We start from the raw sequence: 24,942 nt of genomic DNA on the forward strand, positions 1-24,942 counted from the left end.
CATGCATCGGATAACTGTTTCAGATGTCTATGTTTTTGTATCTGTCCCTGTTTCAAATAAACCTCTATATATATATATATCCAACATTATGTATTATTCTAATTGATCTTTTTTGTGACAGTTAGTGAATGAAGTGCACATTTGTAGTAGTTTCCCCATATTTCTACACAATAACTCAGATATGGTAACACTAGTGAGCAGTAAAGAAGATGAAGTAATTTTTGGTCTAGAACATGTTTTGCTTTGTTCATTATTGATGGGTTTCTTGCTACTTGTATATTTTTTACATGAGATTTCCAATTCATTTTATCATCTATTGTTACACCCAAAAATGTGTTTTCTTTTACTCTGTCAATGTCTACTCCGTCTACTTGTATTTGTGTTTGACTTTCTCTTCTACTGTTACCAAATAAGATTAATTTAGTTTTACTGAGATTCAAAGAGTATGTTTTTGTCAAACCATCTTTTTAATTTGTTAATTTCTTCTGTTATTTGTATTAGCTTCTGTGTGTTCTCTCCTAAACAAAACACAGTTGTGTTAGTGGTTTAACAGAACACATTTGTTTTAAAAGTGTCTATATTTTTCACAATTACTAAGTTCATGTAATCAAAATGTTCAAAAATTGGTCTTTGCCACGGTCACTCACCCTGTCTTGTCAAAGCGTACACATAAAGAAAAAGCAGTCTAAGAGAAGCCACAAACAATTTGCAGTCATGTTGTAGTTATTATAGAATATACAAAACCCAAAACCAGTGAAGTTGGCACGTTGTAAAAATCGTAAATAAAAAAAGAATACAATGATTTGCAAATCCTTTTCAACCTATATTCAAGACAAGATACTTAACGTTCGAATTGGAAAGCCATTTATCAACAACACCCGGAAATGCTTCGCTGGGCCCAAGCTCATCTAAGATGAAGTGATGCAAAGTGGAAAAGTGTTCTGTGGTCTGACGAGTCCACATTTCAAATTGTTTTTGGAAACTGTGGACGTCGTGTCCTCCGGACTAAAGAGGAAAAGAACCATCCGGATTGGTATAGGCGCAAAGTTCAAAAGCCAGCATCTGTGATGGTATGGGGGTGTATTAGTGCCCAAGGCACTAATACACCCCACATCTGTGAAGGCACCATTAATGCTGAAAGGTACGTGTTACAACAGTGTGGCTTCATAGTAAAAGACTGCAGGTACTAGACTGGCCTGCCTGTAGTCCAGACCTGTCTCCCATTGAAAATGTGTGGCGCATTATGAAGCCTAAAATACCACAACGGAAACCCCGGACTGTTGAACAACTTAAGCTGTACATCAAGCAAGAATACGAAAGAATTCTACCTGAAAAGCTTCAAAAATTGGTCTCCTCAGTTCCCAAACGTTTACTGAGTGTTGTTAAAAGGAAAGGCCATGTAACACAGTGGTAAAAAGGCCCCCGTGCCAACTTTTTTGCACTGTGTTGCTGCAATTAAATTCTAAGTTAATGATTATTTGCAAAAAAAATAATTGTTTCTCAGTTCGAACATTAAATATCTTGTCTTTGCAGTCTATTCAATTGAATATAAATTGAATAGAATTTGCAAATCATTGAATTCTGTTTTTATTTACGAATTACACAATGTGCCAACTTCACTGGTTTTGGGTTTTGTACATACTGTACATATACTAACTATCCAAACCACTAATATTAGCTAACAACTGCCAATGTTATTGTGTGTGCATATGTTACGTGCGTAGTTACGTCATTACTTCTTAGAAGCCGCTAAAATTTATTGGAAAGTTAGCGCCCTCCAGGCATGTCCTTTAAGTAAAGAACATTTTTTTATGTCTTAACATGAGTAGTGTGGTTGACTTCTTTTGACACTTGTGAGACTATTAAGTGAAAACATGAGAGGCGCATCTGCATTCATCATTAAAGTTAAGACAGTTTTTTTTGTTGTTTTACTTATCTCTTAATTGTAACAGCAGTTTTTACACTTGTATGACCGCTAAAACTATTAAATAACTGGTGTGCGTGGTGGCAAATTTTGCTTCCAAATACACTGATAGATAATACTTATACTAAGTTTAGGGCGAATAAATGACATACATCCAAGTAAATGTACAGTAGGACATTCTGACAGTTAAGTAGCATCCGTGCCAAAGTATTGGGGTCTTTTTGAAAGTTGATTTAAGAAATGCAAGCAAATGATTAATCGTGATTAATCACATCTCGAAAGTATGATTAATCCATTTTCTAGAAATATATAATTTGGCAGCATTAGTTAGAACATGACTCCAACTTGCCTGTACAGTTCAGAAAGGTTTTATGATTTTGACAGTTTGACCCTGGACCAGATTATTCATTTTTTTATCATATACAATCAGAGGTTCAACTGTATCTGTATGTGTGCAAAGACTAATCTTTCAATTTCAAACAAACTCCAACAAACAAAACAAACTTTTTGTTAGTGCTGTCAAATGATACATGTTTATATCAGAAGAATTACAGGTTATTTCCTGCTTGCCTAATTTAAAGTAACTGAAACAAGAGACCAATATTTGGACACAAATACCATTTTATTGTCGGGATGTCATTTTTTAAATGCGTTGCTAACAATATGATCACTGACCTTATAACAACCCGCTTTCAGGTAACCATCTGCGGTTACTGTAAAGGAGCATGTGGGGTCAAAATAATTTGCATGATTAATCTGCCTTTATACATGATTAATGCAATCGTTTATTGTGATTAATCACATGTATTAACTTGTTAAATATGACAGCCCTACTTTTTTAGGGTTTCTCTTAGGCTGCATGTTAATTTCCAAATATTTTCTTCACAGGCCATGTACGTAGATAGTTGGCTCTTTTCCAGGAATTACTTCCTTTAGGCGTCTGATTGGCTAAAATAGTCTTGTGTGTGCCTGTATATGAACATACAGTATATAATGAATAATATTGAGGCACTTATTTACTGTAAATACAGTACAGTACTGTATTTGGAATTACAACCAAAAAAAAATCAACATTTGCAACATTTGATCCAAGACAATTAAGAATCTTTACAATACTTGATTTAAATGTGTTATAATTTTTTTAATGTATCAGATTTTATTTTGTTAAATTCAATCCATACATATAAATAAATCAAATTTGTTTAGTGATGCATTAGTTATTTTTATTTATATACTGTATATTAAATTAATAGTAATAATAATCGTTATTGTATTATTAGTAGTAGTATTATACTAATAATAATGATAATAATAATAATAATTATACTCCATCAAAAAATAATTTTATGAATTTATTTATTTAGATTAAATGTAATAAAATAATATATGATACAATAAAAAAAAATCAGTAAATATCTAAATTGAGTCTTGTAAGGACTATTAATAATCGTCTTGGAACAAATGTCTTGGATTATTACTATAATATTGTAATAACAATAATGATAAAACATTAATATCAATCCAAATATTTTTTTCATGGACCATTGTAAGTATTCTGCTTTACTTACTTTCTTCAGGCTTCTGATTGGCTAAAATAGCTTTACAATTACAGGTTAGAGCACTACATTAATAGTACATTTTTGATCACATGTATTAAGTCGTTAAATACAACAGCCCTACTTTTTTATGGTTTCTCTTAGGCTGCAATGTTGAGGAGCACGTGTCCTCAGATGTGGGTCATCGGAACATCAGGCTGGGGTCAGGCTGGTAGGCGAGCGAGGAGAGTTACACTAATGCATCCTGGCAGCAGGGGCTTTTTTCATCAAACACATAGCGGCAGTCAGTGCAGAAAGAGCTCCATGCAAGTTACGGAACAATACTTGTTTATTCCAAATCGCTTCATGCCGTTGTTGCACGCAAAGCACGAGGCACCTTTATGAAAGCGACTCTAAGTAGTCTTGTTATGAGCCAATACAGCACTGTGTCTGGGCCTCAAAAGGCCTTTCACATTTTTATGAAATGATATTATTTGAGGCATACAGCTTGCACAGCAGTATGCGTCCATACAGAAAGCAACAACAGAAAGCCATTATTGTCCAAATAGATGACTTTATCTTGCCTACCGTCAAGCATGGTGGGGGTAGCGCCATGGTCCAAGGCTGCATCCCAGCAGGCGCAAGACATTACAACAACGTTGACAACTTGCTGAATTAGGTCCCGTTGAGCAACTTAAACATAAACTTAAAACAACGTGCTTTCTGACAACGTTGGGTTCTGACATTGAACTGTGGTTGTTGTGTGTTATTATTCTCCTGCCTTCCCTTTTATTTTGTCCCCGCATTTTCCCTGTTGTGCCTCTTTTTTCAGTTCACCCTTCCTGGTCGAGGGGCGGACCTTGAGGCACACCTGCAGCTAATCTGTTCATGGACTATTTAGGTTTGGCACTGACGGCTGTGCCCTGCTGGTCATTGTTTCCTGTTCCTTCCACATCGCATGTACTTGCTTGACCTCCAAATCCCGGTACGTTTTTTCGCCCTTATTATTCATCTAACCTCTGTGTGTTTTTCTGTCCTCCCTGAAGTGGAGAAGATCTCTATTGTGGACTTTTCCTTAACTCAGTCTGCCTGGGCCCTTCCCCTTGCCGACCGCTGAGGTTCCTGCTGATTGGCTATATTATACATGGTGTGCGTTTTTTGCCCCATCACCTTTTGTTAACCTTTTTGGACTTTATCAAAGACTCTCCTTTTCTTGATTGCCTCCCGTCTCTGCATTCTGGGGTCCACACCTTGACCCAGTCCTAACAATGGTTCATTCTGGTAAACATACATTTCAACATGTACTGAACAGAACATGAGCACTGCACTGTTTGATAACATTTTCTACACTGCTACTGCGTTATTGTGAAGTGAAGTGAATTATATTTATATAGCGCTTTTCTCTAGTGACTCAAAGCGCTTTACAATGTGAAACCTAATATCTAAGTTACATTTTTAAACCAGTGTGGGTGGCACTGGGAGCAGGTGGGTAAAGTGTCTTGCCCAAGGACACAACGGCAGTGACTAGGATGGCAGAAGCGGGGATCGAACCTGGAACCCTCAAATTGCTGGCACGGCCGATCTACCAACCGAGCTATACCGGTCATATATAGTACACATTTTAAACACATACATCCTTCTGGGTGCACATGTGGTGGCGTGGCACTGCCAACGAGTGGCGTGGCGTGGCATGCCTTCTCTGCCATGCTTGCAGGTCTACGTGGATGAACGTGTTTTAAACCAGGTCTGTGGTGCAAAAACCCGTTTGTTCAAAATTTGCCATGTAAACGTCTCAAAACTCAAGTGTAAAGAACCAGTGTGGAAGTTTGCTCCTGGCCATCCCGGCAAACAATTCCTCTCTTATAAGCGGTAAAGAAAATAGAGCACCAGGGATGTAAGAAGAAAGGGTGTCGAGGTGGTGTGGTGTGTGGGGTGGGGGGGGGGGGGGGGTGGGGGGGGGGCAGGTTTGAGGAAGAGGAGGAGAGAAAGAAAGGCAGGCCTTGTTGGTGGGTGTGTTCACTTGTGATGCCCCCTAGCTTTTTTTCTCATGGCCCCCCCCATGTGAGGAGGAAGAGTTTGGTACAGGGACTGTCGCAAAAGCTCAAGAGAAACTTCTAGTGGACTTAAGGTGATTCTAAATAAGCGAAGGTAAGCTAAAACATGCTGAAGGATGCAATAAAGTAGCATTCAGGGACAGTAGTGTTGGAGTCTATAGTAACTTTTCATTATAATATCTCAAAGACACTTCATTGCGCAGTACAAGCTTTCTTAATAAGACAGTATGTCCCAATGTTTGACTGTTACTGTACACGTCCACTAACTTGTGTAAATAATGTTACAATAAGAGCTTTTGGGACTCGGGTACTAATTATTATTATTATTATTATTATTATGTCACAGTGTGTAATGGTGTGCATGCGTGCGTGTGAATTTGAACATAGTTTATGAAATGACGAAATTTGATTTGCACTTGATTTTTATATGTACTGTATCATATTTTATTTTATTACATTAAATCTATAAATATAAATAGATAAAATGTGTTTTGTTATGCATTATCATTATTATTGGTTATTATATCATATTTACAATAACTAATCATAATATTATTACTATTAATCCAAATATTTTCTTCACAGGCCATGTAGATAGTTGGCTTTTTTTCCAGGAATTACTATCTTCAGGCGTCTAATTGGCTAAAATAGTCTTGTGTGTGTCTGTATATGAACATACAGTAAATAATGAGGCACTTATGTAAATACAGTACAGTACTTGCAACATTTGATCCAAGACAATTAAGATTCTTTACAAGACTCAATTTAAATGTTATTTTTTTAATGTATCATATTTTATTTTATTAAATTCAATCTATACATATAAATAAATAAAAATTGTTTTGTGATGCATTAGTTATTTTTATTTCTATACTGTATATTATAATAGTAATAATAAATGTTATTGTATTAGTATTTGTATTATTATACTAATAATAATGATAATAATAATTATACTCCATAAAAAATGTATTTAATTTATTTGTATTTATAGATTTAATGTAATAAAATAATATATGGTACAATAAAAAAAAATCAGTAAATATCTAAATTGAGTCTTGTAAGGACTAATAATAATTGTCTTGGAACAAATGTCTTGGATTATTATTATAATATTGTAATAATAATGATAAAATAATATCCATCCATCCATTTCCTACCGCTTATTCCCTTCGGGGTCACGGGGGGCGCTGGAGCCCATCTCAGCTACAATCGGGCGGAAGGCGGGGTACACCCTGGACAAGTCGCCTATCAATCCAAATATTTTCTTCATGGACCATTGTAAATATTTGGCTTTAGTTACTTTTTTCAGGCTTCTGATTGGCTAAAACAGCTTTACAATTAGAGGTTAGAGCACTACATTATTAATACATTTTTGATCAAACATTGGGATACATGTATTAAAGTTACTTTTCAAAATGTGCCTAAATGAGATACAGAAATAGAACAGCTATTGGAATCATTAAAAAACTGATTATGTTTAAAATATTATATGAATTAGGGGTGTCAAAAAAAAATCGGTTTTCATATTATTCGCCATTCTTACTTGTAATGATTCTTAACTGATTTAAAAAAATCTAAAATATATCTATTTATTTAATTTTTTTAACCTGTCCTTTAGAAAAGAGTGGTGCGGGATACTTCTCTTGTTGCCTTATTTGTATTTGACTTTATTAAATGTTTGGGTAGCATTTTCTTCAACAAAACCAGTTTTATTTTAAGTAATATAGAAATTTATCAAAGCTGTTTATCCATTTCATGGAGGAATGTAGTCAATCATGGAACTGGCACCCAATGTTATTAAAAACGTATCCATTTTGAATCGAGATTCGTTATGAATTGAGAATTTATTCTGAATCGAATCGTGCGGTGCCCAAAGATTCCCAGTCCTAATATGAATACAATATTGCTACATTTCATGATACTTATTAGAAATACTTCATTATATTGTTTTTATTGACTGCCGCAGTAAGCCTTGTAGATTCCTTTTCATTCGCTAGTATATAAGAATAATGATCAATAACTGATCAAATCGAACCTATTTTCTGATAAGGGTTTAAGACCCAACTGGTTTGCATGTAAAGTAGCCCCTCTGAGCCGCCGCATGCAGCTGAACAATAGCTCATCGCGGGGCTGCTGGTGTGTGATGACGAGCCAGGCGTCCATTTAAGGAAGCAGGCCTCCGCTAGTGAGACTGATAAATGGACGTGGGCCTGCGTGTGATGCCAACAGGTGACTCATTGCAGCGGGGAATAGTCGTCTCTCCCAAGTACTCGACGCGCCCTGAGTAGCTCACACTACACCTAAGTGACGCCGCCACCGAGCAGCTAAAGTTAAACACACTCATCCTTGATAGTAATCCTGGCACTGCCGGCTGAAATATGCCTGCCACCCCTGCAGCCTCGCTGCCTCACAGCTGCTGTGCTGGGATTGGCATGTCAGCATGCTTTAAAATATATATTTACAACACTTTATTCTCTGGCTTTTACTTCGACATGTATTGTACAAAATACAGACTAGTGAATCTAAATTATTGTGCAGACATAAACTAATGTTTGTCATTCAAACAGTTAGTGGGCGGGAGGGTCGTATGCCAGATTTATCATTGGCCTGTGGGGCACTAATGATGGGGTCCTTTGAATTCTACCTAGCAACAAATGCAAACAAAATGTGATGTAGAAAGAAACGATCACAACAATCACCTAATCTTCTAAAAATGATGTTTCTTTCAGTAATATTACCAGAGGTGTGGACTCGAGTCACATGACTTGGACTCGAGTCAGACTCGAGTCATGAATTTGATGACTTTAGACTCGACTTGACAAAATGTAAAGAGACTTGCAACTCGACTTAGACTTTAACATCAATGACTTGTGACTTCACTTGGACTTGAGCCTTTTGACTTGACATGACTTGCTACTTTCCCCAAAACCCAAAGCTTAAAAAGTTATTTGGGAGCGCTCCGTATCTTTCATTTTATACGTGTCTGTCTGTCCATCAGCGTGTGTGCTGCCTGTCAGCTGGTGTGCTGTCAGTACAACAGCCAATCAAATTAGTTATACGTTGTTTTCATCCCACAGCATTCATCCAATCAAATTGCAGGACAACCACCGAACAAGAGTTGTCAAACAATGCGGCAGAGAGAAACAATTATGCCAAAGTTGGTTTCGTTCGGGTATAAAAACTACGACTTGGTCAACAAAAAACGAATTGCGTATGCAAATCACGCGGTTCGAATATTACAGACGGAGACGCAACAACTTCCAACTTCGTTCGACATTTGAAGTTGCCCAAAGAAGGGTAAGTTTTGAATGTAAGATAACGTTTATTGGCTAAGTAACATGACTTTTATTTGCTGTGTAGTTAAATCAGTGAGGCTGTAAACTCACTGCTAACGTTATAACCATAGACATGTTTTAAGGGTACGCAGCATTGAGCGCTACTGCCTACTGGCGCAGACGAGACGCGGGGCCGCCATCTTGGAGTGGTGATCCGCTCCACTCAGTGCAATTCATTTGTCAGGAGCAATGAACTGTCAGCGCATTTAATTCATTTTACCTCACTGAATACCACTGATTTTCACACGCTTTTTTGTCATACGTGTAGCTATGATAACGGACACATGTTTTGGCAAGTTTTATTATTCATAGTTTGCTTAACAGTAATATAATATTCTTATACGCTATAAGTGACCAGACGTCCGAGATCAAAACTGGGAATATAATCCCAGAGAAGGGGGAAAAACGGTAAACTATTTTTAAATTGAAGAAACAATATGATTAGGTTATATATACATGCGTATATCCTACATAAACAATGTATGAATACATTAGATATCTATATATCCTAGGGACCTATAGACTGTATCTCTGTTGCTGCAGCAGCAGAGAGTTTATTCTGTCGTGACACTTTGTATTGATATTTTGTATTACATTCTTCCCTTAAATGATAATGTTTACAGTGATTGTTATGTATGTATTTTTTATGTATGTCGCTTTGGATAAAAGCGTCTGCCAAATACTTAAACATATATAAACACCTGAAAGTCTTTATATCAGCTAAAACCACCAATTTGTTTCACTACATTCAGAATAAAACCAAATGCTGTTTTACCCAACAATGTTAGTATTTGAATATTGTTACTTGAAGACTTATTCCTGGTTACAATTATACTGTTAAGAAAGTATTGTCTTATATTTTGCCTAAAATGAGAATGCATCATAATCAGTGGCGGCTGGTGAATTTTGTTTTAGGTGGGGCTGAAAGTTTGTAAACCAAACCCCTGTAGGGGCGTCATCCTCCCCCAGAAGATTTATTTGTGATTTTCACATACAAATATTGAAGATCTTTGCTCCTTCTCAACTCTGTGGTAATATTATTTTCATAAAATACAACCAATAGTATGTTAATGTTTGTTTTTGCAAATGTGTTTATTCTGTAAAGGAATGAGTTAAATGTTTAAAATTGTTTAAACTATTAAAATTACTGTTAATAGTGCTATTATGAATTGCAATGTCAGCACTATTTTTTTTCTTGCAATTTCAAATGCACTTGTTTTAATAAATAAATACAGTGTTTTAAAAGCATACACAATCTGTGTAAAAATATTAGTCTGTGGTTAAAAGGACTTGAAAGGACTCGAAACTCAAAATGCATGACTTGTGACTTGACTTGAGACTTTCCAGTCTTGACTTTGGACTTGACTCGGGACTTGCCTGTCTTGACTCGGGACTTGACTCGAGACTTGAGGGCAAAGACTTGAGACTTACTTGTGACTTGCAAAGCAATGACTTGGTCCCACCTCTGAATATTACAGCCTAAAGGAGTCATATTAAGATGTTTTTCCTACATCTAAAACCCTTTCCTTGTTGTCTACATAACATGTAATGCAGTGTGTTTCCTGTCTAGGCCTTCAGCGATGGCCTACTTAGTCCGACTTCAATAAATACCTCTCAAAATACCATAATTTATGTCGCCACATGATCACGGCTTGTAAAATGCTATAAAGAAACACGCTTCTGCACTACTGGCATTGAATCAACTCAATTTGTCAGTAGTGTACAAAAAGGGATATTTTTTTGGCGCATTTTAAAAACAATAAACCCGCATCAGACGTGATACTGTCAAAACAAAATTAATTGTAAAAAACATTGAATGTGAAAAAATATATTTGAGCTCGCAATACCGCTCGTGGTTGGTTGATTTGAGTGGAAGTGGCAGGCAAACCGTTATGTCTGCCACCGAATCAATGTTTTTACTTTGTTGGTTAAAAAAGTGAGTACCGCTGATTTCTCCGCTGGCCGGGTATGGCTCCGGTGCCACTTTTTGCTTTCGGAAACCACAATTTGTGATTGGATACCTGGGAGTGACAAGTGAGTATCCAATCACAGTCACGTTCAACGTAAGGCTACTGTCACCAACTTGTGATCTGATCGGCTGTCGCAACTGTCTTTTAACTGAATGTCCTCCGTTCGTTAAACTGCACAGCCGCCGCTAATGTTGGGTCAGAAGGCCTCCGGCAGAATTCATACAGCGCTGGCAACACGTTATCTGAATTCTGATTGGATAAAAGCTCTAACTTAACAGAGCAACACTGGAGCCTAATATGACATGAAGAGAATATGATGAATATGTCAGGTTCAAACACTGATGACATCTATTAAACAAGACAAGAAGCAAGGAATTAAACAGAGACAGAATTCAATTTAGCTCAATTGAGGAGAAACGCGTAGACACTGTACCCTTGTACCGTGTCGTCCCACGCTCTGATGAAAGATTGTACGCCTCCTCTTTTATTTGAACTTTCCCTGATTACATGGCAACAGCTGTTTCTAGGGGAAGGGGGTCGTAAACAGCCATCGCCTTTGATTAAAAACAGTTAAAAGAAAAGGTCTTAAAACAGTTCAAAGAAAAGGTGCCTGGAGCTTGCATCAGGTCCTGCTTCCTCTCCGCTTTGTAGCTCTCGGGTCAAGACAAAATCTTCCTGTGGATTACAATAGAAAAAAGAAACAGACGCCTTCGTTTTACAAGCCTTTTGCTTGGTAGGATCAAAGACAGCTTTTGTCCTCTCGCAGGGTGAGCTGAACTAAATGTAACACAAAGTTTTGTGATAACTTAGATACAATTATTCTCACAGAATACTTTTATATATTTATGGAAAGTCAATTAAAAATAAAATTAACTTTTATTAATTAATGATCAAGATTTATGTTAGGCCAGCAGAGAAGGCCTTGCTGGCCCTGACGGCACACCACTGATGTAATGGTGGTTATTTGGTCAAAATTGTACAAAAATTATGTTTTACAGACCGTTTTCAAGCTGCTTTCTGAACATATCTTCAGGGTGCGTCTCTTTGTAGGCAGTCTCCTTTACGCGCCTCCACTTCGTCAGCGTCTTTTCCCCGTTAGCCATGTGGTAGTTTTTAGCGCTTCCATATGGGGTCTACTGACAGATGTGAGTTGGGACTATAAGCTACTTTGTATTAAAAAATGCAGTAGCGAAAGATGCATGTGCATGTACGAGCCAGTCTGCCTCACAACAAGAGTGTGGCGGAATAAGAGGGAATTTACTGACTAGAATGTCGGACAACAATGACAGACTGGCGCAGAGATCGTTGGGTAAATCTCTACCATATACATGTATGGACGTCATACTTGGGACAAACGTTACAAATGGGCAAATTTTATACGATTCGTTTAGAGCAGGGGTGTCAATCTTATGGCCCTAGGGCCGGATCATGCCCGCGAACAGGTTTTATCCGGCCCGCGTGATGAGTTTGCCAAGTATTAAAATGAGCTGCTTTTTTTTTATGAAAGAAACTGCTGTTCTAAATGTGTCCACGGGATGTCACAATAGCAATTCTGTTAGGCAAGCAGACAGTTTATACCGGGGCCAAGCAAGAGGTACACAGTAAAGGGTGAATGTGGCTCCTCCTCCTCGACACACATGAAACTTAAAACGAGCCGTTTTATGTCTTCTGCTTCAAACACATCGTCATTTGGCACCCTCGTTGCCCCAAAATGTTTCCGTAAAACACGAGAAAAGTGAACTTAACCCTTTTGAATAGTTTTTACCTCTGTTTCTTACGGTTTGTTGAGTTATCTCTGGATTGATACGTGGACATGACAAAGGAGGTATTTGATACCTAGAAGAGTTTACATGTTGTGTTTTTGTTCAATCCCAGAAAGACTGTGACTTAAAGTTTAATCCTGGCTTTGTAGACACGCTGAGACGAAGTCTAAGCTCAGTGTGTTTTTGAAATTGCACCAAATTCCTCAGAATTTTCAACAAACTGTTTTATCCAGAGGATTATTTGTGATTTGTACGTTTTCATAATGTGCTTGTTCTATATTTAGCCAGAGTAAAACAAAGAAAACAACCAGGAGCTGTCTTAATTTTTAAGTTATCATGCCCAGATTTTACCATTACCGGCCACCTTGGTAATAGATTTTCCTCCATGCGGCCCCTGAGCTAAAATGACTTTGACACCCCTTAGAGGAAGGAATGAAGGCAAAACTATTTTCTAAATATCTTCACCATCCCTCCATGGTTTGATGATGGTAAGAAAAGTTGGTCTTGCATAATAGGTCCCCTTTAAAGACGTATGAAGTTGGTTATAATTTGGTTATAAGTATAAATTGGGTGACTTATTATGCAAAACCAACTTTTCCTTCCTGATGGTGCCTGATTTTGTGTATTTGGGATTCCCGTAAATCCGGAAAGTTTGAAATCAAACTGTGGAGGAATTGCGGAGATATTTATAAGATAATCTTACCGTCCTTCATATTTCCTCTATACGAGCAGTTTGGAATTTGCTTCGACTTGTGACGTTTTCTGAACCGTACGTACTTACGTAAGATTGCTTGTAGTATGCACGACAACATGCTTGAGGTATGACCCGGAGAATGGAAATGCTCTGTGGTTGGTTGTATTACCCAACACAGGTCACTACACAAACTTTCAGCCTCATCTGAAAAAGTAAGAAGTACTTGGCTAACTTTTCTGTTTCGTGGCAATGTGCCTTCAACTGTGAGGAAGTCTCTCTTAGTGTGTGCCAACCACTTCGAAGATTCCTGCTGTAAAAACCTGCGCCAGTCTAAGGATGGATTTTCCGAAAAACTACTTTCAAATGGCGCAGTCGGGGCCTACTATGAATGTAATGGAGGATACAATGAAATGGTAAGTAATAACCAGTCAGGGCCAGCAAGGCCTTCTCTGCTGGCCTAACATAACCAGAAATCATGATCATAATTAAAGATAAGTAATTTTTTATTTACTTTCCCTAAATATCTAAAAGTATTCATATTCTCTTCATGTCATATTATGCTCATTCCAGCGCCGTTGTTTTTAGGTTATAGAGTTTTTAATCCAAACAGAATTCAGCTAGTTTATGTTGCCATGCTGTACCAAATCTGCCCGGGGCCTTCAGAATCAACAATGCGGGCGTTTGTGCACTGTAAGTGAACAGACACAGAGTTGCAAGCCTCGAATTTTAACTTTTTAAAGTCAAGGCAAGTGTTGCCTTAAAGGAGTGCTCAAATTTTATGGCACCAAGGCAAACATTTTCTTTCAAAAGTTTGGGGTCACCCAAACAATTTTGTGGAATAGCCTTCATTTCTAAGAACAAGAATAGACTGTCGAGTTTCAGATGAAAGTTCTCTTTTTCTGGCCATTTTGAGCGTTTAATTGACCCCACAAATGTGATGCTCCAGAAACTCAATCTGCTCAAAGGAAGGTCAGTTTTGTAGCTTCTGTAACGAGCTAAACTGTTTTCAGATGTGTGAACATGATTGCACAAGGGTTTTCTAATCATCAATTAGCCTTCTGAGCCAATGAGCAAACACGTCGTACCATTAGAACACTGGAGTGATAGTTTCTGGAAATGGGCCTCTATACACCTATGTAGATATTGGACCAAAAACCAGACATTTGCAGCTAGAATAGTCATTTACCTGAATTAGCAATGTATAGAGTGTATTTCTTTAAAGTTAAGAATAGTTTAAAGTTATCTTCATTGAAAAGTACAGTGCTTTTCCTTAAAAAATAAGGACATTTCAATGTGACCCCAAACTTTTGAACGGTAGTGTGTATGTATATATATATATATATATATATATATATATATATATATATATATATATATATATATATATATATATATATATATATATATATATATATATATATATATATATAAAACAATTTTTAAAGTTATGTAGATGCTGTATCGGGACAGATCCATTAAGGGTTTGAGCAGAAATGTCATATAGGAATTAACTATACACAACAAAACATTAACAAAATGATGTGTCAAATGGTTTTTAAAGTAATACCTTTGTGAGTAATGTAAAAAAAAAACATGGCGTTTACTTTTTGACATCAAAATAAAACACAAAGTAGTTTGGCTAATGAAGATGAAGTCTAATAAACAATATGTTTTCTGCTTCAACGCCCCCTTGTGGTTCAGTACAACAGTTTGGCCAACAACAACAAAAACCAGGAGTGACAGCGTGTTTCCTCACCTCATTAACTCTCACTCACAGCAGCTGATGGACGCTGTATTGTCAAAATGAAAGCAACATCGTGTAGTTTTTCTCCTTCGCTGTATACTTTTAGTGTGGGGACAAGTGTCTCCAATATTGTCCACACCTGTCTCCATCCAAACACAGCAGTGCGCTCTTAAACACACGGCAGGAAGCGAGGGCAAATGATTGTAGCGTCCCGGAAGAGTTGGTGCTGCAAGAAATTCTGGGAATGTGTTCTGTTGTGTTTATGTTGTGTTGCGGTGAAAATATTCTCCCAACATTTAATTGGCATTGTTGTTTAGTGTGGTCCCACTATATGGCACATGTTTATGACAGTGTTGGCGTTGTTTTTACGGCCACCCTTAGTGTGACATGTAGGCATGTTGACCAAGTATACTCAGAGGGGGTGCCTCTGGAGCAAAGTTAACATTGTTGGTCCGCCATGGTTGATAAGGTTAATGAGGTAAATGACGTTAATGCGCATGCGCCTGACTTGGTGGTGCCTAGAACGCATTAACAAATCATACGGTGCCTAAAACGCATTAACAAACGGTATCGCAAATTAGCATTATCCCGTGGACAATCATATGCCTCGTCCATTAACAAAAAGTCAAGGGCGCTCACGGCAACAACTTGCCGCAAATGTTGGTCATTTTTTTAAGGCATTACGACAAATTGAGAGGACAGTGCGGCAATTGCCGCGGTTAAATTTGAGCCCTGGAGTTGATAGACAATTGCGATAGCCAATCAGATCGCGAGTTGTTGTCAGCAGTGTTGGGTTAGTTACTGAAAACCAGTAACTCGTTAGTTACTAGTTACTTTATTTCAAAAGTAACTCCGTTACTTAAACCAAAAAGTAATGCGTTACTGTGAAAAGTAACTATTTAGTTACTTCTTTTGTTCTTCTTTTTTTTTTTTAAGGCTCCCATTAATGCCCTTTTAGCCTTCATTTCAGTAATGTTATTGCACTGGAGAATAATACAATCTGTTGATCAACTTGACATGCATTTGCATCACTGAACTCTGCTAAGCAATGTGGTCTACATACAACACACAAAGACAAAGATTTATTTCAGGCCAGAACAAATTGACAAAACTATTTTAAATAACGGCAACATAACATACATAAGTAACAAACAGCATAGCTGTAAACCTGGCTTCACCCAAGGAAGGCACACATGACATACACAAAGCATAAACAGGCATTTTTTTTCTCTCAAGGAATTCTGAAATAAAATCATGTATTCAGGAGATCAACACTGTACCGAAGCCCAGAACACTCTACACCACGGGTCCCCAAAATACGGCCCGCGGACCTGCCAGCATCCAAAATCAGGCCCGCGTGAAGTCCCAAGTATTTAAAAAAAAAAAAGTTCTGTATTTTCTTATCCACTTTGTACCGTTTGCTACTCACGGTGTCTCCTAGCCACTCAGGCAAATCACATTGTCTAAAAATGCATTTTATCATCGATAACGTGACATCATCGATAATGTGACATCATCGCACGTGCGGAAAGTGCGCTATATATATCTGATATATATATATATATATTTGATTATATATATATATATATATATATATATATATATATATATATATATATATATATATATATATATATATATATATATATATATATATATATATTTGATTATATATATATATCTATATATCTATATATATATAGATATATATATATATTAGGGGTGTGAGAAAAAATCGATTCGAATTCGAATCGCGATTCTCACGTTGTGCGATTCAGATTCAGCGATAAAATATAATAGAACAAACAACAAATGTTGAAACACACATTTTTACAATGGAGTTCAGGGTGCACATCGTGCCGTCAACAAACTGCGAGCGCTGCACGGAACTCTAACTACAAAGATGATGGTCATGTTGACTTTTCATTTTACTGTTTCGTTTTTATCTGTTGAGTGGATAATTTTCAATTAAAAAAAAGGTATTGTGCGTTGAGGGTAAAAGCGGGGAGTAGCCATGACTCTAGTCATTTAAGAATGGCTGGATTTTTTATAAGTGTCATCATTTTAGGGTACCAGCACTCCGAGGAGAAAATGCGGTGTGGTGCTTGGGAACAAGAAGTCCGACCCTCCTTGGTTCTCCACCCGGGTCAGGAGCTACAGCATTAGTCTGTTGCCAGCCGCAATCGACGCTGATTGGAGTAGCGGCGAGCCAATCCAGAGGGCGCCTAAAGTCAGCTGACACGTCATCTTTAAACAGTGTCATGTGTGACGTGGGTTACACTTGAATTGCTATTGCGACATCCGGTGGACACATTTGGAACAGCAGTTTTTCATTAAAAAATTGCAGCTCATGTTACACTAAAACTTTTTTTGCGGGCCGTGGGCCGGATTAAACCTGTTTGCGGGCCAGATACGGCCCCCGGGCCGTATGTTCGACAGCCCTGCTCCAATGCTAAATAACCCAGAACCTGGCTAGGTGGCGATATGTTTACAGTTTATTTTGGTACTGACGCCAGAAGCAGACCTTTAAGGAATAATTGTTCCAGCAGTAAGGAGACATGCCCATTTAAAATATGGCTTCGCTCGTTAGCTGGACATGACAATTTAGATAAAAGTAAAATACGATGTGTATATGTGTGACTTTTCCATCTAAGGTGGCAACGTTCTACTGATGTCCTCCACTTGTACCTTGCCCACTAGACAATGTCAAATAATGTTGGCAATAAATGAATGTTTCGCACTCATTTTGTCATGGCAACGAGTCATCAGTGGCGCGTGTTTAGTATGCTTCGTGATGCTATCCGTCCACTGCACGTAAAGTCATAACACGATTGTTCCCAAGGCACATCTCACTGCGTAAATACTGCTTTTAGCTCACTGATGTTACTTTAAACACGTCCTAGAAGAGGGCAGCAGGCCAACAAAATGTACAACCACCTTCTGCAGTCATGTTCATGTTTATGGCCTTGGACTTGGACTGTACTTGGTAAGTTTTGTTTAAATCAGAGGTTAGTTACCTGTGGCACGTGGACCTTATTCGACACGCCACAAGCATTTAAACGCAACAAATAGGAAATAAGACGAAAATATGTAAATAACTCAAATTCTTCTCAATATAAAAATACACTACAAAGGTTTTTGGCCACCTGCCTTGACTCACATATGAACTTGAAGTGCCATCCCATTCCAACCCGCAGGGTTCAATATGATGTCGGTCCACCTTTTGCAGCTATTACAAATTCAACTCTTCTGGGAAGGCTGTCCACAAGGTTGCGGAGTGTGTTTATAGGAATTCTCGACCATTCTTCCAGAAGCACATTGGTGAGGTCACACACTGATGTTGGTCGAGAAGGCCCGGCTCTCAGTCTCCGTTCTAATTCATCCCAAAGGTGTTCTATCGGGTTCAGGTCAGGACTCTGTGCAGGCCAGTCAAGTTAATCCACACCAGAATCTGTCATCCATGTCTTTATGGACCTTGCTTTGTGCACAGTCATGTTGGAAGAGGAAGGGGCCCGCTCCAAACTGTTCCCACAAGGTTGGGAGCATGGAATTGTCTAAAATGTTTTGGTATCCTGGAGCATTCAAAGTTCATTTCACTGGAACTAAGGGGCCTAGCCCAACTCCTGAAAAACAACCCCACACCATAATTCCTCCTCCACCAAATGTCACACTCGGCACAATGCAGTCCGAAATGTATCGTCCTCCTGGAAACCTCCAAACCCATACTCGTGCATTATATTGCCAGATGGAAAAGCGTGATTCATCACTCCAGAGAAGGCGTCTCCACTGCTCTAGAGTCCAGTGGCGACGTGCTTTACACCACTGCATCCGACGCTTCGCATTGGACTTGGTGATGTATGGCTTAGATGCAGCTGCTCGGCCATGGAAACCCATTCCATGAAGCTCTCTGCGTACTGAACGTGGGCTAATTGGAAGGTCACATGAAGTTTGGAGCTCTGTAGCAACTGACTGTGCAGAAAGTCTTTGCACTATGCGCTTCAGCATCCGCTGACCCCTCTCTGTCAGTTTACGTGGCCTACCACTTGGTGGCTGAGTTGCTGTTGTTCCCAAACTCTTCACTTTTCTCATAATAAAGCCGACAGTTGACTCTGGAATATTTAGGAGCGAGGACATTTCACGACTGGATTTGTTGCACAGGTGGCATCCTATGACAGTTCCACGCTGGAAATCACTGAGCTCCTGAGAGCGGCCCATTCTTTCACAAATGTTTGTAGAAACAGTCTCCATGCCTAAGAGCTTGATTTGATACACCTGTGGCCGAGCCAAGTGATTAGGACACATGATTCTGATTATTTGCATGGGTGGCCAAATACTTTTGGCAATATAGTGTATTTACTTGCAAAATCTCTATCACTCTTTACATCAGTGGCGTGCGGTGAGGTTAATGTCTGGTGAGGCACGACTGCATCATCACAGTCAAATTTAAAAACATATGAACCTGCAGTGCAGGTGTACCTAATGTTGTGTCCCTGCGGTCGTTCGCGTCTCCTCCAGCGCGAGCATTGTTGTTTTTGCACTTTTTGGCTTCTTGTTAAGTGACTTTTTTTGGGTGGATTCAGTCTTGCACGTGGAGGGTTTGGGTGTGGGCTTTGGTTGGTGTGGCCGCGGCGCTCCCGTCGGGCGGTGCATTCTGCAGTGTGTCTCCGCAGCAGATTTATGATCGCTCAGCACTAAAAATACGTTACACACATACAGTTGTTGACAAAATACACTGTACATTATATACCTCAGCTAACTAAACTATGGAAATGCATAATATAATTCATATAGCAATACGGTCTCACTGCACAGCAGGCCAGCAGTTAGCCGAGTCGCAATCCATGGTGAGGCACAAGTGCCTCAACTGGCTGCTGATCACCGCACCGTCTCTTCTCAGTATTTGAACGGCAAATGTGAAAATAAAAATAAAAATAATCTAAAACTGGTGAAGTTAAATGGAAAATAACTTTAGTATAATCACTGGATACATATAACAATTTAATTACTTTTTTTTTCTTTTTCTTTTTTTTTTCTTTCCATGATGGCAGGTGAGGCCCCGCCTCCCCTGCCTCTAGTGACTGCACGCCACTGCTTTACTTGTATTTACTGCTGCCAAATGATTAAAATATTTAATTGCGATAGTCACAGTTTGCTCGTAGTTAACTCAAATTATTGTGATTAATCGCGGATAGATATAGTTTTGCATCAATAAAACGTGTACCCAAGACGGACAATTTTCTAGTTTTTATCACCACGAGTGGACAGTTAGGCTTGCTTTAACTGTATGTTTTTTAAACATTATGCTTTTTTTAGACAGCTCAAAAAGGACATAAACAGGCTTTTAATGAGAATTTGAAAAAAATGACCTGCAGTTTGTGGTGTCTGGCCAGAGTTTGTATTTTGTATTTCTGCTGTAGGAGCACTTGCATTCAGAGGAGAAGCTACACCATTTTCAGGCATTAATAACACAAAATGTGGATTGTTACGATCACGGTTTGATTAGTCAAAGATGTTTGATAATGTAATTTGTGATACTTCTAGCTGAATTTTTTTCCCCTGATATTCTGTACATTTCATCTTGTACAAGTTATTGGTATTCATATCTCTGCATGATAAAATAAAAAAGTGTAATATTCAGCCTGCTAAACATTCTATCAGTTTAGAACGGTTTATAAAATAATATACACTTTATTTCAATCTGCCAGAAAACCATTATTCAGGTGGACATATCACAGATTACATTCAAAAACTTCTTTGACAAAGCAAGATTGTAATGTAAAACCATTTTTCATTTTGTTGTGTGATTAGACCGGATTTGACGCGTTGCGCTATTATTGTGAAGCCGGAAGTGTGTGATTGGTATGAGAAGAGGTGTTTTGACATGTTTAGACAGCATGAAAGTCTTCGATAAAAAATGACTGTAGACTTCCTGTCTACCGTCCTTCTTTTCTGTGAGCTTTTATTCCATCTTACTAAAGCAGTTAGTGTAACAATCTATGTTTTATGTTTTCAATGCACTCAACTGTTTTCTAACACGGAAGTGAAGCACGTCCTTCTTCTCTGCAAGCGGAGAAGCGCGCCAGTGATGACGTCTCACGGCAATCAAAGATAAAATAGTCTTGTCTAGTCGAGAGAACAACTTGCCAAGGCTTTGGACAAGGGATTTCCACAATGGACCCTTTTATTTGTGCATTTCTACTAGCTATTTTCGAGCCTGTGGCTCAACATTACCTGGACGCCATTACATTTTCCCAAGCTAGGGAATGGCCCGAGGATCAAAAAAGTAGTCAGGACGCAAATGGGTAATCGCGCGTTTAAAAAAAGTGATCGCTGTTAAAGGAACTTACAGTTAACGCGTTATTATCACGGTACTTGTAATACTTCAACTTAAACATTGTGTTGTTCTCATAATAGTTCAAGTTTCTTTTCCACAGTACACTAGTGAACTTAACAGCTGTCAAATTAAGAATTTATTCTCGAAAAAACATTATTTTCTGAAAATAAAGAAATGTGACAACATTCTAGGGCAGGGGTCACCAATGCGGTGCCCGCGGGCACCAGGTCGCCCGTAAGGACCAGATGAGTCGCCCGCGGGCCTATTCTAAAAAAATAAATAAATAAATAAATTATTATTATTATTATTATTATTATTATTTTTTTTTTTTTAAATTAAATCTACATAGAAAAAAACACAAGATACACTTTCAATCAGTGCATCAACCCAAACAACCTCCCCCATGCACACTCATCCACACCCACTCACACAAAAGGGGTTATTTCTTTCTGCTACCAATATTCTGGTTCCCACAACATATATTATATATTTTTCTATTTATTTTAGTTCCTTTTTGCCAACTAGAGTTTTTTATTAGAGGTTTACAAACTAATAATTTAGTAGTTCCATAATTAATTATTTGTTTCCATCTTTTCCCAATTACTCCAGTTAGTTGATAAAATGAAAAGCTTGAGCAAGCATCACCATACAAGGCTCTAAATTCATCATACTTCATAATTTTACCATTCTCATTGATAATATCATTGACAAAAATGATTCCTCTTTCAAACATATTTTTCCAAAAGAAAGGCTTTACAATATTACAGTTCATCCATATTAACTGCTGCAAAATATCGTCTCTTTTTTCTGGCACATAAAATTGAAAACACCACTATGAGTGGATTGTTTCCTTTATGAACCCCGCCATGTTTCCCAGCAGACTCTCTGGGAGGGGATCACTTGTAAAAAAGGATACAATTTCTTTTGATACAGTACATGTTCTTTGTCCAACAGGACATTTGTGTACCACTCAATGTTTAAATACATCTTTGGAACAATTGATGCTTTTAAAGACAGACACATAGCTTCAAGGTTGAGAAGTTTCAGGCCCCCATATTCATACTCTTTGTACAAAACCTTTCTTTTAATCTTTTCTGGTTTGCCGTTCCAGACAAAATTGAAGACCCTCCGCTCATAAATCTTAAAAAAGTTTTGTGATGGAGCTGGTAATGACAAAAACAAATAAATAAATTGAGGAATAATTAACGAGTTGGCAATAGACATTTTACCATACAAGGTTAGGGATTTCCCTTTCCATAATTGCATAATTTTGTCCAGCTTTCTTAGTCGATTATCATAATTTACTGAGCCTAGATCTTACAGATTTTCTGGGACAACAATACCAAGTATGTTAACTGGTCCATCTGTCCACAAAACAGGCACTTTGCATTCCATTCAAAAGGACGTTCCCTTTAGATTTCCGATCCTTAACATTTTACATTTATCATAATTAAGCTTAAGGCCAGATTGCTGTGAAAATATGTCCAAAAGATTAAGAAGGTTCCGCAAACAATGAGGAAAAATCTTATCTTTGTGAATCAGCCTTTTCTGACATGAACTTGATCAAGAACAAACACAGAACACGCCTCACTGATGCACATCTGCAAGACTCACTCAGAGTTGCAGTGTCAAGTTACACACCAGAGTACAACACACTAGTTAACAGCATGCAATGCCAGGCTTCCCACTAACTGACAAAGAAACAGATAACAGATTTGGTGTCCAGTTCAAAGTGTGACATGATTTAAAAATTTGAGAGTTTACTTTTGTATTTTACATGAGTTATTATTTGTACAAACATGGTGCAAAGTAATTCATGATTTGTTAAAAAAATGTTAGTGGCTAGCTAGTTAAAATGGGATATTGTGATTTCACAAGACTGTCTTAGAAGTGATCATTTGAAAATGTTCAATTTGAAAAATGTGCACTTAGAGAAAATATAAAAATAAAGTGTTGCATATTGATATTTATCTGTTTCTATATATATTTATTGTGAGAAATCATTAAGATGATCAGTGTTTCCACAAAGATAAATATCATTAATTATTAATAATAACAGAGTTAAAGGTAAATTGAGCAAATTGGCTACTTCTGGCAATTTATTTAAGTGTGTATCTAACTGGTAGCCCTTCGCATTAATCAGTACCCAAGAAGTAGCCCTTTGTTTCAAAAAGGTTGGTGACCCCTGTTCTAGGGCTACCAGAAATAACGATTACATGATTAATCACAAAAAAAATTACCGCATCAATCAGGTGTGTACGCAGATTAGTCAAGCAGTTTATTTTGACTGGACTTCCGATCAAACTGGAAAGCAAGTTTTGAGAAAATATATGACGTGAAACCTTTTAAGAATATTCCTGGTTGATATTCTGAGAATGAAATTGCATTTGTGTCCAAACATTGGGGTCTTTTTAATTTTAAATTAATTCAAATTATGTAAGTGATTATTCATGATTAATCTAAATTCAAAAGTGTGATTAATCTGATTAATAAAATGTATTCTTTGACAACTCTACTTTATTCACATAAAAGCAAGAGTTTATTTTTCAATGTATACCTTCATTCTCGTAAAATTGTGACTTTATTAAAAAACCAAGAACAACTTTATGTAAAATTACAACTATTTTTTCTTTAAAGAATTTATTTTTTAAATTCTAATTTAAGGCTTTATCATTTTATCGTCATACAGTAACCTTTTTCTTCTAAAAGCAAAACTCCATTTTGTAATATTAAAAATTGATTCTTTTAATTTGCATCTTTAATCTCTTAAAAAGAGGACTTTATTTCCGTAAAATTATTGGGATTTTTGGAAAGTTAATCTTTTTTGGTAATATTTAAAACATTTTCCTGTAAAATTAGGACTTTAATCTAGTAAAACTGCAACTTAATTCTCATAAAATGTTGCTTTATTCTTTAAAATCTACAAAATAATTATTGTAATTTTTGTCTTTACTGTTATAACATTTTGACTCTTCATGTCATTCATTTTGTTGCAAAAATAAAGAATATATATATTATTTTATTTATATATATATATATATATATATATATATATATATATATATATATATATATATATATATATATATATATATATATATATATATATATATATATATATATACACACACACACACACGTTATATATTTTTTATTTTTGCATAATTACAATTTAGATTTTGCATCTTTTTAAAATAAGTTGTTTTTTTCCCTCTTAATATTACTGCATTGGAGCTACTTCTGCTAGTTAACTACTTATTCTTGTAACTTTTAAAAGGTAAGTATGTAAAGTATGTAAGTATGTAAAGGTAACCATGTGTGTAATGTCTACTCTAAATACATTCTTTTTATGTTTTATTAATATTTGTCTTACTTGAGTCCACCGTAAAAATGTAGTCAGTAGGTTTTACAGTGGTCAAAATTTGACAGTAAAAATAATAGTGATACCATATTTTACAGTATTCAGTGTACAGTAATACACTGTAAAAACAACCATAGATTTTTCAGTACAACAACTTGCCAGAATTCCACAATTTTACTGTAAAAACAAATCGCTTTTTCAAAATTTTAACTGTAAAATCTACAG

At 37.1% G+C, this 24,942-nt stretch overlaps 2 protein-coding genes across 8 annotated transcripts in view; one reads left to right on the top strand and one right to left on the bottom strand.

Annotated features, from left to right (window-relative positions):
• LOC133664436 (gap junction alpha-8 protein-like) overlaps positions 1–24,942 on the bottom strand; it is a 106,868-nt gene that overhangs the window by 52,118 nt on the left and 29,808 nt on the right. The gene's annotated exons all lie outside the window — the stretch shown is intronic.
• The window catches only part of gja5a (gap junction protein, alpha 5a), a 39,172-nt gene continuing 18,621 nt past the window's right edge, over positions 4,392–24,942 (top strand). Inside the window, exon 1 of one of the 2 annotated variants that reach the window (XM_062069071.1) lies at positions 4,392–4,444. The gene's annotated coding sequence lies outside the window, so the exon portion shown is untranslated. Of the gene's footprint in view, positions 4,445–5,527; positions 5,608–24,942 lie in introns of those variants that run through there. The other variant, XM_062069070.1, reaches the window with a different exon arrangement.

The sequence above is a fragment of the Entelurus aequoreus genome, linkage group LG14 (genome assembly GCF_033978785.1).
Source record: "Entelurus aequoreus isolate RoL-2023_Sb linkage group LG14, RoL_Eaeq_v1.1, whole genome shotgun sequence".
NCBI classification, from domain to species: domain Eukaryota; kingdom Metazoa; phylum Chordata; class Actinopteri; order Syngnathiformes; family Syngnathidae; genus Entelurus; species Entelurus aequoreus.